General features: G+C 40.8%; 1 protein-coding gene across 3 annotated transcripts in view; it reads left to right on the top strand.

The window, feature by feature from the left end:
• Positions 1–15,422, top strand: part of ADAMTSL1 (ADAMTS like 1) — an 849,328-nt gene that overhangs the window by 754,766 nt on the left and 79,140 nt on the right. The window lies entirely within an intron of this gene.

Below are 15,422 nucleotides of genomic sequence, written 5' to 3' on the forward strand. Positions count from 1 at the left end.
CACATGTAAAATGCTTGTAATTGTGCCGAGCCTATAGCAAGCACTCAATATTTATCAGCTATTATTATTATTGTGAGAATAATGAGCAAACAAAAGCCAAGTTATTTTTGCAGTAGGGAATATTCTTTTCAAGAGCCCTTTGTAGAGTGCCTATGTAGTGTGTGTCTCTCAACCTCTCCATGTCTCGGTATCAACTGGAAGATTGAATAGCCATCTGAAAAGTGGTTGGAGTACCTGGATTCAGAGCAAGGGAGGTGGCTAGTGGCAAGGCATATTTCACATGGACCACAGAAAGGGAGGCCTGGTGAGCTCTCCCTGGTCCACAGCTAGACTTCTCCTCTGCCCCATCCTCTGACTTGAGTGAATTGACACTTCTGCCTCTCCAATGCATTGTAGGGCCAGTGCTACTCTCTCCACAATTTTTATTTAAACATTTAAACGCCATTTCATTTCAGACTTGCCAATGCAGTCAAACCTTCCTTTCTCTACTCTCCTTGGACCTGTAAGATATTGTCTTTTGTGCCTTTTACTTCTCCGCAAACTCATCCATTATGTAATGATTTTATCTTCTAAGTCTCAGCGCTTTGAAAGTACTTGGCGAGTGTTCTCGACGTGGAGATGTTTCCCTATCTATCTCCCTGGTTCAGGACACTCACAGCCATGCAGATCCAGTGGCCCAAAATTCCTTTCTGTCCTAAACTGACTTAATGGAATGCCCGTTTCACTGCTCAGAATATAGATGAGACTAACATACAGTAGAGTGGAGGAAGGGGTATAAGAATATCATCAAAATGTCACCTACCTAACATTTTGAGGTATCGATTACTTTGTGTCCAGGGCAAAAACAGTACTAAGTAAAGGAGAGTTTCTGGTGTGTACAAAGATAAGCACAGTGGAGAGCCATCTTGACTAGTCAGATCCAACACTCGACTAGGTTGCTCAGAAATCTTCCCAGTCTGAATGGTGTGGGCAGCGTTTTGAAGGAAAGCAGGAGTATCCTGGTAAATTGCTTCAGTCTGGATCAGTGGAGTTTAGCTCTACTTACCAATGCAGATGAGCCTGTGCAGGTGTGGGACATTGATGAAGTCATGCCCAGAAGGGAAATGTTTTTGGTTGTCATTGATTTTATAAGATCACAAAAAAGATACCATAAGGCCTGCCTGACATCATCAATGGAGAATGAGGAGGAGATGGAGGGCTGAGGGATGAGCATAGCTTTCATTGAAAGGAGAGAACCCAGATGAGCTCATTCAAAGTTTTCACAGGAAGGGAGAAACAGAAAATATTTCTCCTTTTCCTGGCATGTTTCGCTCCTTTTTTTATGAGTTGAATAGCTGACACATATTGTGTCTAATAAAGAGATCACAGAAACCTCTCTGGGAAAATAAAAATTTAAGGCAGTTGTTTCTGAAATTCTTTCTCTTGCCCTTCTCCGCCATGATTTAGTAGCTGCAATAAAAGACAAGCCAGTTTGTAAGCTATTCATAATGGAAGTCATTTCGAATTGGCATTTCTGGATTTTTTATCCAGCAATTCTGTTAACCAGAGGGGAATTTTGCTTCGTAGGGAGTTGTAGACTCAGGGAGGACCTTGTCACCAGTGGCAAAGGAAGGTTTACTCTGGCACTCTAGCTCAGAGAGAGAGGCAGACAAGTTTGGCTATGTTCCTAATGGTACTCTGAATAACAGGCTAACTAATGGCCATTGACTGATTCAAGCTGCCATCAGTTAACCTCATTATCTGATAGAATACCGAGTAACAAAGGCCTTTAAGTTTTCCTCAATACATACACATGTGAAGCATGCCCACTAAAGACTAGCTATTATAGGACTTGGATTAAATGGATAAAATCATAGCAAGAGGATCCAACTAACTCTATTTTCCAGTAGACTGCAGGAGACAAACAGGAAGTACAAATGGTACAAGCTAGCTCATCTCAAATTCTGAAAGAGCAATTCCCACAGCTACCCAACGGAATGAGGGAAGAGTGGGTGGTTAGACAGCTGGTGGGAATAATATATCCTCGGTGAATTGTTTCTAGAAGAGGTGCAGCATCCCACAGCTGTCCTAGGTATGGGGTCCCTGGCAGTTATGACAGCACCACTTGCTGCCTTAGTCTCTTGAGGATTCATCAACTTCACTTGAATAATTAAAAGAAATAACCTGAGTAACCTGATGCATGACACTAGCAAAGCATATCTTAGTAAAATGATGGAGAAGAGGGAAGCAGTGCAGCTGGGAGCTAAGCCCCACCCACCCCCTTAGGTACTAAGGGCCCTGATATACACACACACACATACAACACACACACACACTAGAGGCCTGTTGCACAAAGATTTGTGCAATAGACCTTCCTTCCCCCGGTTGCTGGCACCAGTTTTTCTCTGGCACCTGGGACCCAGGCCTTCGCTCTGGCTGCCCCCTTCCATTTTCTCTCCGGCAAGAGCCTTCAGTCTTCGCTCTGCCAGAACATCACTCCTGTAGCTCCCTCCTCCCTCCCCCTCATGGCAGGCATCCTGCCCTGCCCAGACGCTCCATGCCTGCATTTGTGCTGGCCAGAAGCTGAGGTGTGGGGTTGCTGCCACCTTTGTCAGCTTAATTTGCATACTCACCCCTGATTGGCTGATGGGCATCATGAAGTGACAGTCAGTTTACGTGTTTCTATTTTATTAGTGTAGATATACACTGAGTGGCCAGATTATTATGATCTCTAAACACATAATAATCTGGCCACTCAGTGTATATCCTATATAATAAAAGGCTAATATACAAACTGTCCCCTTGACCATGGAGTTTGACCAGCAGGCAGACCCACCAACCACCCATGTCCCCTCCCCCTGGCCAGGCTGGCCGGATCCCACCCATGCACGAATTCATGCACCAGGCTTCATATATATATATATATATATATATATATATATATATATATATATATATACACACACACACACACACACACACACACACACACACACTCTTAGTGGCCAGATTATTATGCGTTCACAGATCATAATAATCTGGCCACTGAGTGTATATCCCAAAAAGACACTGACTAAAAATTACAAGGGCAAGGAAATTCCAATTCCTTCTCAGTTTCTGTGCAAAATAATTAGTAGTCACAATGTTGATCCTGAATCATTAAAAAATGGTTAAGTCAGGTTAAAAACTATTATACTTTTCTGCTGTATCCAGGTATAATTTAGATACCATAAAATTCACCGATGTGAATTTAAGTATGCAATTCAGTGGGGGTTTTTCCAGCAAAATTTTTAAGTTGTCTAGCCATCACTACAATCTAAGATGCTGTGTGTTTTTTAAAACATTATTAAAGTATAGTTCACATACTATGACAATTCAGCCATTTAAAGTATACAAGTAAATAGCTTTAGTACATTCAGAGTTGTGCATCTAGTGCCATACTTAATTTTAGAGCATTTTTATTATCCCAAAAGTAAACTCCACTCTCCTTAGCCATCACTCCCCACCCCACCCCACTTCCACCAGCCCCAGGCAACCACAAATAACACTACATCTCCATAGATCTGTCCATTCATCATGCATTACATGGTCCTTTGTTACAAGTTTCTTTCACTTAACATAATGTTTTCAAGGTTCATCTGTGTTAGAGCATGTGTGCTACATTCCTTTCTATGGTGGAATAATGGTCCATTGTGTGACTATACCACATTATATTCATCACTCATCAGTTGATGGGCACATAGGTTGTTTCCACTTTTGGGCTGTTAGGAATAATGCTGCAATGAACATTCACATGCAAATATTTGTGTGGACATATGTTTTCATTTCTTGGGTATACAGGGATAGGCAAAAGTAGGTTTATAGTTCATATAGAAAATAATATATTAATCCTGTCTAATAAAAGAGTAATATGCAAATTGATCAACACTCCAACACACAAGAAGGCTGCTCTGTGGTCAAAGATGGCTGCCCCCATGTGGACACAAGATGGTCACCGCAAGATGGCCAGCAGGGGAGGGTAGTTGTTGGCATTGAGGCCAGCAGGGCAGGGCAATTGGGGGGGACCAGGCCTGCAGGGGAGGGCAATTAGAGGTGACCAAGCCTGCAGGAAAGGGCAGTTGGGGGTGACCAGGCCTGCAGGGGAGGGCAGTTGATGGGGGGACCCAGGCCTGCAGGGGTGGAGGGCAGTTGAGGAGGGTGACCAGGCCAGCAGAGGAAGGCAGTTAGGGGTGACCTGGCTGGCAAAGGATGGCAGTTAGGGATGGCCATGCTGGCAGAGGAAGGAAGTTGGGGGTGACTTAGGCCAGCAGGGAAGGGCAGTTGCAGGGGGACCCAGACCTCCAGGGGAGAGTAGGTAGGGGTGACCAGGCCTGCAGGGGAGGGAAGTTAGGGGCAATCAGGCTGGCAGGGGAGTGATTAGGGGGTGATCAGGCTGGCAGGCAGAAGTGGTTAGGGGCAATCAGGAAGGCAGGCAGACAAGCAGTTGGGAGCCAGCAGTCCTGGACTGTGAGAGGGATGTCTGACTGCCCATTTAGGTCCAACCCTACTGGAATCAGGCCTAAACAGTCAGTTGGATATTCCTCAAGGGATCCCAAATTGGAGAGGGTGCAGGCTGGGCTGATGGACACCAACCCCCCTGACCCCGTGCACGAATTTCATGCACAGGGTCTCTAGTTACTAAATAATAATATGTGAATAAACTCAGTTTCACATGCTCATAGCTGTAAACCTTTTTCCTACCCCTTGTATAAAACTAAAAGTTGAATAGCTGAGTCGTGTGACACATTCATGTTTAACTTTTTAAGAAACTGCCAGTTATTTCCAGAGTGGCTATACACTTTTTACATTTCTACCAGCAATGTCTGAGGGTTCCAGTGTCTCTATATTCTCCCAACACTTGTTGTCTATTTTTTTTTTATTCTGTCCATCCTCATAGAAATGAAGTGATAGTTCATTGTGATTTTAATTTCTATTCCCCTAATGACTGACAGGGTCCAGCATCTTTTCATGTGTTTGTTTGTCATGTATATATATTCTCTGTTATAACTTTGGTGACGTAGAGACAAGGCATATAGTATTAGTTTTTTATTGTTGCCGTAACCAATTACCAAAAATGTAGATTGTTAAAACAACACAAATGTGTTATCTTACAGTTCAGTAGGTCAGAAGTCCAGTAAGTCTTGCCAGGATAAAACCAAGATGTCAATGGGCTGATTCCTTTCTGAAAGTTCTGGGAGAATGCTTTTCCTGCTCATTTGGGCTGTTGGCAGAATTTAGTTCCTTGTGACCTATGACTATGGCCCCTGTTTTCTTGCTGGCTATAAACTGAGCTTCTAGAGAGGGCTGCATTCCTGAGCTTTGATCCTCTTCCCCATCTTCACTGCTAAGAGTGGTGGTTGCCTCTCATGTTATCACTCTGACAAACTCTTCTGCCTCTTGCATACTCACTCCTGATTTTAAAAGTTTAAAATAAAATAAAAATTAATTTTTAAAAAGATCTTATGTGATTATTCTAGGTCCATATAGATCATCTATACCCGTGGTTGGCAAACTGTGACTTGCAAGCCACATGCGGCTCTTTGGCCCACAAAATACCACAGCCTGAGTGAGTCTATTTTGAAAAAGTGGCATTAGAAGAAATTTAAGTTTAAAAAATTTGGCTCTCAAAAGAAATTTCAATCATTTTACTGTTGATATTTGGCTCTGTTGACTAATGAGTTTGCCAACCACTGATCTATACTAATAACAGACAAATATGTAAATTGATCATCTCTCCATGACACTTCAGCCAATCAGGGGTGAGTATGCAAATTAATCAATCAAAGATGGTGGGCCTGTGGGCAGCAGGCATGCGTGCAGCAGGCATGTGTGCAGGTGCCAAGCAACCAGGGGTGGGGTGGGGTGTGGTGTCCCAGGGACGCTGTCCCCGCTCTGATCCTGTGGCCACCATGCACTGGTGTCCAGTGGCCGGGGTCCTAAGGATGGCCCCCCATGTAGCTGGGGCAACATGGCAGGTATCCCTGGGACCCCACCTGATGCCAGCGCCCGGGGACACCACTGGAGTGTCCGGTCCTGTCAGCTCGGCCTGGGGGTGGCTCGAGTTCAAAGTTTCTTTTGGATTCTGCAGCCCCTGGACCAGAAGTGGAAACCTAGAGCACAGGGAGCACCAGGAATTCTGGAAATCATAGTTCTGATGGCAGACACGTTGCAGGACCTTCTAGATGCTAGAGCAAAGTAAGCCTGGAGCACGTTACTGTTGTGGGTGGAGGATGGAGGGAAAGCAAAGGTGAGAATCATAAGTAAAGTCAGAGTGTGGAGGAAAAATTAAAAGGAAGATATCCTGCAACTTCTAGGAAATCTTCACCAATGAAGCAAAGGAAAAAAAAAGACCTCTATTATTCTGATAGAACCAAACCAAACTGGGTTGGGGTATCAGACAATTCGCTCATATGATTGCAAAGACAGACAGAAACTCCCAGATTGGACAGGGTTCAGGTTGGGCTGAGGGACCCTCCCCCATGCACGAATTTCATGCATCAGGCCCCTAGTGTAAGATAGCCTTTTTATTTTAAAGTCAGCTCATTAGCTACCTTAATTCCATCTGTACCCTTAGTTCTCTTTTGCCACGTAATCTAACATAGTCACAGGTTCCAGGGATTAGGGTGTAGACATCCTTGGAGAGCCATTATTCTGCCTGTCACACTCTCCATCTTAAAGGCACAGCTTACTTTCATCTGACTATTGCCAAACAAAAATGCAAATCTAATGTTGATAGACCTTCCAATTTTTCCAAATAAGCTAAACCAAAACACACACACACACACACACACACACACACACTTTTTTTTTATCACTCCATTTTTAAGGAAACCCAATTAATTTTAAATTTTTAAGAATTCTTTTCAGGCTAACTTGTTTGTGTCCTGAACATAAACTGGAAGCTACCAATGCCCTCTGGTTAAATCTTCCATTTTCTGTGTTCTTGCTCATTTATTCCATCTCACTTCCTAGATATGGTCAGAGTATTACTCCAAGTATAATAAAAATCTATTTTATTCGATTACACTAACTAAAACCATGTAAATGATTTGAATGAGGGAAGAATATCTATTTTTACTATTACTAAAAAAAAAAAAAAAGAAAGAAAGAAAAAAGAAAGATTGTTATAAAATAAGTAAGATTCTAGAGAAAGTATTCACCTTATTGGAAAATTTAAAAGCAGATTTAGAACTGTAAACCTGTGTCCTTACCATAAAAAAGAGGGGTTTTAAATCTATGCACACTGGAGTCTCTTTCAGACCTAACAATTCTACAATCTCTAACATGCAAATAAGGTACAGCAATCCACACCCACCACTATCAGCTGTAATCTCCCCTTACCTCAAATTTTAACATTTGCAAATGCACTTTCTTTATATTTGGGAAAATAAAAGACTAGATGGCCAAGTATAGCATTGGCAATATCTTGAAAAAAATAACAGCTGAGAGGAAAGTTCTCAGCAGACTAGTGGGAGAAAGAGGGCAGAGTAAATAGAGCTGATTGAAAGGGCAAATGCTGACCTAGGAGCCAGGAGGTGGAAGTGAAGGAGACTTGGCAAGAGCAATGGCAGGACAGGATGGAGTTAAAATTTTTCTGAGCTACAAAATGTGAAAGGCATTTGGAAGGAGAACCAGACTTTAAAAAAAAAAATCATGCATTTTAATATGACTATTATCTGTAACAAAGCCACTCTTGTTGAAATTGCCAGGTAGCCAGATCCTGAAAAGTATCTGGCCAGTAAGAAATGGTAATTATTAGCAGTATCCATCATTAGTGATTTCGTTGTATTAGATGTTTTGTTGTTATTTATCAGTGTTTCATAGGTTCACGATGATCGTGGTCCCCTAAACTTGACTTAGCTCAGGAGGTTTTAAATTCTTTGAGAATTCTCATTTCAGGGAGTTTTCACAGCTTTAACTCCAGTGGCCCTTGGGAGGGACTGTGTTTATTAATTATGTTGTAAGCAGAGGCCAGCATTTCTTTAGGCATTGCTATGATATTCTCACTGATTACAGAGCATTTTCCATTGATTAAATCTGAATTTATACAATTTTATGCAATTATATAATATATATAATATATATTATTAAATCTGGATGTATATAATTTCTTAGTTTGGGGCATTGAAGGTATGTGAAATTTATAATGCCTCATTGCTTATACTCAAATATTTTCATTAGTGAGCATTGCTAGCTGATTCACCTTTCTTTTGAATTGAGATTTGGGTCTGCCATGGTAACACAACTGTTTTCTTGAGCAGTTTCATGAGAGTCACCAGTAAGTCAACCTGGCAAGCATTGAGTTTTGAGTCCTTAAAACTGAGTCCTGGCCTCAGTGAGAATTTTTTAATTGATTTGAGAAAGAGATATCTATAAATTTGTTGTTCCACTTATGCATTCATTGGTTGATTCTTGTATGTGCCCTGTCCAGGAATCAAATTCAACAACCTTGGTGCATTAGGATGATGCTTTAATCAAGTGAGCTATCCAGCCAGGGATCCCATGTGACTTTTAAGCTCTCTGTGGCTGACCAGTTGCTGGTTCCAGTTTGGGGAAAATGCATTGTATTTAAATTGGGGTTTTTTTTCCCCCAATTATTCTGAAGCCCTCACAGTTCTTCAATATAGAAGCCATTAAGTTCCTACTCATAGATTTGTTCTCTCTCCTTTCCTATCTTTTTCCTTTCTTTAAAGTTTTTATTTTCTGTGAGTTTTCTTAGTTTATTAGAAGTTCCCTACACTGTTTGTTCCTCATAGCATTTTCTCTCTCATAGTGTTAGCATTATGATAGCCACCATTTATTCAAACAAACCTCATGCTGAGCTAAGACACCCTTCTAAGAGCTTTGCATCCACTGTGCCTGTGGTCGGCAAACTGTGGCTCTTTGGCCCCTTGAATGTGGCTCTTTCACAAAATACCATGGCCTGGGCGAGTCTATTTTGAAGAAGTGGCATTAGAAAAAGTTTAAGTTTAAAAAAATTTGGCTGTCAAAAGAAATTCCAATTGTTGTACAGTTGATATTTGGCTCTGTTGACTAATGAGTTTGCCAACCACTAGATAAATAACATTTCCGAGGTCATTCAGCTATTGAGCAATGAGTCCAGACACCTGACATGTAGGCTGCCACTTCTCATGGCCAGGCTCACTGCCTGCATCACTAGTTTATCATGTGTGCCGCTATCTATGCTGCTCTAACCCAGAATCTGTGCCCAAACAGTACTCCCAGAAGACCCTGCAATCACTTAGTGTCGGTGTCACAGTCGCAACCTGTTTGCCATTGATGCGCTCTTTCTGGAGCTCTCAGTCATTGCCAGCCCTGCCTGCTGCAATCCTTGTTCCTGCCATTGCCCCGTGTCCAGGCATCTGCAACACACGCACACATCCTAGCACAGATCGCCTCGAACTGAACAGTGAGAATCTGGAATTCCTGAAGTGCAATTCATTTTTTATGGTTAAAGATAGTAAAGAACCTTCTTAACCGATGTTTGTGACACGTTCAGAGAACTGACCCGTCTGAGTCATTCCATCAATAAGTTAACAAATATCCATTGAACCTGGATCAATTAGCATTTGATAACTACTGTAATAAGCAAAATCATAAATACATCCTGGCTAAAACATGATAGATTATTTCTTGCTCACATGAAGTCTGAAACCAATGATTGCATGGAGGGTGTTTGTGGCTCGGGTCCAGAAGTGGCACACTTCATTTCTGCCCACATTCCATCTGCTAGGATGCAGGACTGTTCCCACACCTAAGCAAAGGGGCTGGGAAATGGCCTAGCTGTGTGCCCAGGAAGAAGCAAAGGGTTTGGCGGATAGAAAATCAGTTTCAGGCATGGCATCCAACATGGAAGGCCCCATGCTGTTGAAAACAAAGTCTTTATTAGCAGAGGCCTGGACTTCGTGCCTTAAGAAAAAGTTCCTTAGCCGAGGCCGGTTTGGCTCAGTGGTAAGCGTCGGTCTTCGGACTTAAAGGTCCCAGGTTCAATTCCGGTCGAAGGCATGTGCCTTGGTTGTGGGCACATCCCTGGTGGGGGGTGTGCAAGAGGCTTCTGGTCGATGTTTCTCTCTCATCAACGTTTCTAGCTCTCTCTCTCTCCCTTCCTCTCTGTAAAAAATCAATAAAATATTTTTTTTAAAGAAAGAAAAAGTTGCTTATAATGCTCTCTATTCTTAGCTGCACTCAAAGAAACAAACCTGCCTGGCTCCTCTCTCAGTCACCTGTATCCTGGGCCAAAGGCATTCTTCAAGCACACATGTTCAGTGTTCCCTGCCCCCCCCCCCCCCCCCGGGCTTCAGTCTTACCCAGAGCCACACATAAGGGAAAGAGGTGGGAACCAGATCCCAGACTAGAACAGGAACATATTTCTGAGCTTTGCTTCTGGGGCTTCATCTGTCCCTGCCTGTCTTACCATTACTCAGCCCTCGGGGTCAGGACAGTGCTGGGCTGACTCAGTGCTTCTGCCAGCAAGGCATCAGGAGATGGCACTTCTTTGCATCATTGGATATTGATGCCCATTTTTAGCTGCATCTCAAGTTTTCCTTGCTTACTGGTGAGGCTCTATGTCCCCTGTTCCATGTGACTTCTAACAAGAAGCATAATCCGAAAGCTAATGGGTACGGTATGATGAGTCTGAAGGAACTGAACGAAAATGATTCTCTTCATGCTTCCATTTCTGTGTCTGACTCTCAAAGGGCATGATTTCACCTATGGAGCCTGACGAATTGAACAGCTTGCCTTTTATCCATTTCCTTGTGTTTCTTAAATTTATACAGTTATAAAATTAGACATAATCTTCTGTGTATAGCTCTCACTCAACTATAACACAGATTGACAGATTAATAAAAGAGTGATCTACAAACCCTGTCAATTTCCAGAAATTAATTGAATCTGCTGACTCATAATGATTTGTACTTTGTACGTGTACTTTGTCCTAATGGGGGAGGCATGCCCTCATTTTTTTGTTTTGTCTGATCTGAGAGCCTTTTTGGTGGGGCATGTTTAAGCATTCTCTTAGCACAAAGATACAGTTTATCATTTCACTCCTCTGGGTATCTATTTTTTGTTCTTAGTTAACTTCCATAATTAAAGTGATACTAGTTAATATAATTATAATCAAACACAGGCAGGTCCTTACATGGCAGTACTCATTAGGTGAACATCCACGTGATCTGCTATGGGCTTCTTTTGTTTTTGTTTTTAGTTGACCATTAAAATAAGAGTTTCAACTTGAAATTGTCTAATAGAGAACTAGTGGTCTCTCAAAATAAATCTCCTCAACTCCCGCCAGGAATGAGAGAAAACCAGTTCAAGGAAAACTAAAACAATATAATTCATTGATTATCAAACATGGGCTGCATATCAGAATCACCAAGGAATTTGTTAAAAAGAGAGACTACAGCTTCCATCCCACCACCTGAGATGCAGGTTTAATAGGTCTAGAGTGGGACTCAATAACATATACAAGTTTTTTCTAATAAATGTGCGAGGGCCAATTGATTACCAAACATTGTTTTCATTATAAGTTGCTATTAATTATAAGTACTTGGATAACTTTGCGCTTTGTCTTAACAATGGATCGTGTAGGAATAAGGAGGAATAAGTAGCCTGTGCTAACACCAGCACCTCTAGTGACAGGAAAAAAGGCCATTACTTTTCAGCAAAAGCTCAATATAATTAATTAAGGGCTGGATTTAATTCAGTGACATTTGAATTTTATAGCTATACGCTTGCAGCCATAAAAACCACCTTTATTATTAAAATTCCTATAGGAAAAATAACTTGGTAATTGTGAGTCTAAAACTCCCTGCTTTTCCCCATTGGCACAGTTGTTTTTATTACACAGTGAAGCAACCCAGCCCTCCATCCCCTTCCCTCTGATAGCTGCCATACTGTTGTCTGTGTCTATGAGTTTCAGTTTTATATCCCACATATGAGTGAAATCATATGGTTCTTGGCTTTTTCTGACTGACTTATTTCACTTAGCATAATGTTCTCAAGGTCTATCCACGTTGTTGTAAATAGCACGATTTCATCCTTTCTTATGGCTGAGTAGAATTCATATATATATATATATATATATATATATATATATATATATATATATCGCATATTCTTTGATTGGCTGACAAGCAGCCCCTGAACGATGGGTGAACAGATTACTCAGCCACAGTTTAACTGTGAAAGAGAGGGCTAAGGGGCCCCTGGCTCTAGTGGCCAGGGTAGCCTTTATTGCCTGTCATGTTAAGCCTTTATTGGAATTTTTATCTTTATATGCAATCAGTAGGATGGATAATCTTGGGAAGATATATGTTTACATTGTACTTTAGGATAGGGCATTCAGGGATTAAGCATAAGGATTCCAGTAAACACCCGGGTGTCTGCACGTACACAGACTTGTTTGGAAAGGTCAAGGAATAATTAGGAGCACCTCCTTCAATACTCCCTTAAGTCTCCCCTAAGTCAGAATTCAATAAATGGGGCAGGTAGCCTTCCACATACGTCCCTTTTATCAGAATGTCCTCCTTACAAACTTCCAACCAAGTCTCTTGTACTCCCCAACACTTCTTTTTATTTTTTAATAAACATTTATTGTTCAGATTATTACAGTTGTTCCTCTTTTCCCCCCCTTAGCTCCCCTCCACCTAGTTCCCACCCTACCCCATACCCTTATCATCCCCCACTGTCCTTGTCCATAGGTGTAAGATTTTTGTCCAATCTTTTCCCGCACCTCCCACACCCCTTTTCCCCTGAAAATTGTCAGTCCACTCCCTTTCTATGCCCCTGATTCTATTATATTTACCAGTTTATTCTGTTCATCAGATTTTTTATTCACTTTATTTTTTTATTAAATTATTATCTGTGTACATATTTTAACATTACCCCCCCTCCCATACATACCCTCCCTCCCCAGAGTTTTGTGTCCATTGGTTGTACTTATTTGCATGTATACAAGTCCTTCGGTTGATCTCTTATCTCCCCCAGATCTCCCTACCCTCCCCGCTGTAATTTTACAGTCTGCTTGTTGCTATTCACTTGATTTTTAGATTCACTTGTTAGTATGTATCTGTTGTCACTTTGTTATTCATAATTTTTATATTTATCTTTTTCTTCCTCTTCCTCTTCCTCTTAAAGAATACCTTTCAGCATTTCATATAATACTGGTATGGTGGTAACTTTAGCTTTTTCTTATTTGTGAATCTCTTTATCTGACCTTCAATTCTAAATGATGGCTTTGCTGGGGTAGAATAATATTGGTTGTATTTTTTTGCTATTCATCTCTTTGAATATTTCTTGCCACTCCCTTCTGGCCGTCATAGTGTCTGTTGAGAAATCATCTGACAGTCATATGGGTGCTCCCTTGTAGGTAACTGTTTTTCTCTTGCTGCTTTTAAGATTCTCTCTTTGTCTTTTGCCTTTGGCATTTTAATTATGATGTGTCTTGGTGTGGTCCTCTTTGGATTCCTCTTGTTTGGGGTTCTCTGCACTTCCTAGACTTGTAAGTCTATTTCTTTCACCATGTAGGGAAAGTTTTCTGTCATTATTCCTTCTAATAGGTTTTCAATATTTTGCTCTCTCTCTTCTTCTGGCACCCCAATAATTCTGATGTTGGTACACTTACCTTCACTGGATAGTAACAAGATGACACCTCCCTGCTCCCTCACATGAGTGGTTTTAGAGAAGACCATATAACACAGAGGTTTAAAGAAGATCCAGTGTTGCTTAACATACTATGAAAATGTTCAGGTTTCAACTGAAAATCATTCATCATACCACTCTTATTCCACATAGTACTGGAAGTCCTATCCAGGGAAATAATGCAAGAAAGGGAATACAAATCAGATAGGAAGAGATAAAACTATTGGGTCGGCAACTAAGTACTTGCGGATTTTTTAAAGAAAATCAAAGACAATTTTTTCATGGAACTAAATAACTTTATTCTGTAATGTATTGCCCATTTTGATCAATGACCTTTTACCATCTTTCAGGCAGCATCATAATCCCACGTTCAAAAAACTTCTGGTTTTTATTAGCAAAAAACTGAATCAGGTACGATTTGACATCATCATCATCATTATTGAAATTTTTACCATTCAAGGAGTTTTGTAAAGATCGAAACAAAAAGTAATCAGATGGTGCAAGGTCAGGACTATATGGTGGATGTGGCAAAACATCCCAACCAAGCTCCATTAATTTTTGCCGAGTGACCAAAGATGTGTGTGGCCTTGCATTGTCATGATGGAATACAACACCTTTTCGATTTGTCAATTCGGGCCGCTTTTCTTCAACTGCATTGTTTAATTTCGTTAGTTGTTCAATGTAGACATCAGAATTGATCGTTCGGTTGGGTGGTAAGAGTTCAAAGTAGACAATTCCTTTGTAATCCCACCAAACTGATAACAAAACCTTCTTTTGATGAATATCAGCTTTTGATGTTGTTTGAGTTGGTTCACCTGGCCTGCTCCACGATCTTTTCCGCTTGATATTGTTGTAAACAACCCATTTTTCATCGCCAGTTATCAGTCGTTTTAAAAATGGATCATTTTCATTATGTTTCTTTAGCAAATCGCAGCTGCTAATGCGTTGCGTTAACTGTGATTCTTTCAGTTCGTGAGGAACCCATGTATCGAGTTTTTGAACATAGCCAAGTTGTTTTAAGTGATTTTCAATGCATGTATGTGATACATGAAGCTTCTCTGCAATCTCACGTGTTGTACTGTGACAGTCCGAATTGATTATTGCTTTGATTAGGGCGTCATCAACTTCAACTGGACGACCAGAGCGTTTTTCATCTTTGAGTGAAAAATCACCAGAACGAAATTTGGCAAACCAATTTTGACACTGCCGTTCTTTTAAGGCTTCGTCACCATAAACAGCACATAACTTTTTATGAGCTTGCAATGCGTTTTTCCCTTGTGGAAATAAAAAAGCAAAATATGACGAAAATGTTCCTTTTGATTTTCCATTTTTCAACGAACGCCAAACGAAAACTACAAAACAGATCAAAAAACTTTTTTCACTGATTAACAGCTGAATAGCCAACTACCAAATAACAAAATGTGTTTTACATTTGTACTACGTCTGCAAACCTAAAAATTCAACTGAAGCCATATGTGTGTGAAACCCGCAATTACTTAGCTGCCGACCCAATATTTGCAGATGAAATGATTGCCTATTTAGAAAATTCCAGCAATCTACCCAAAAAAAGTCCTAAAACTAGCATGTGAGTTTAATAATGTCACTGGATATACAAAAATTAATGGGTTTCTAGATACTAGCAATGAACACACGACTACTGAAATTAAAAATACATCACAGCCCCTCAAAAAATACAAATTAACTAGGTTTAAAGCAAAGAAAATATATATATCACTTGTATGCTGAAAACTACAAAACTCTGA

This window comes from Pipistrellus kuhlii, unplaced genomic scaffold, assembly GCF_014108245.1.
Source record: "Pipistrellus kuhlii isolate mPipKuh1 unplaced genomic scaffold, mPipKuh1.p scaffold_m20_p_12, whole genome shotgun sequence".
In the NCBI taxonomy this organism is placed as follows: domain Eukaryota; kingdom Metazoa; phylum Chordata; class Mammalia; order Chiroptera; family Vespertilionidae; genus Pipistrellus; species Pipistrellus kuhlii.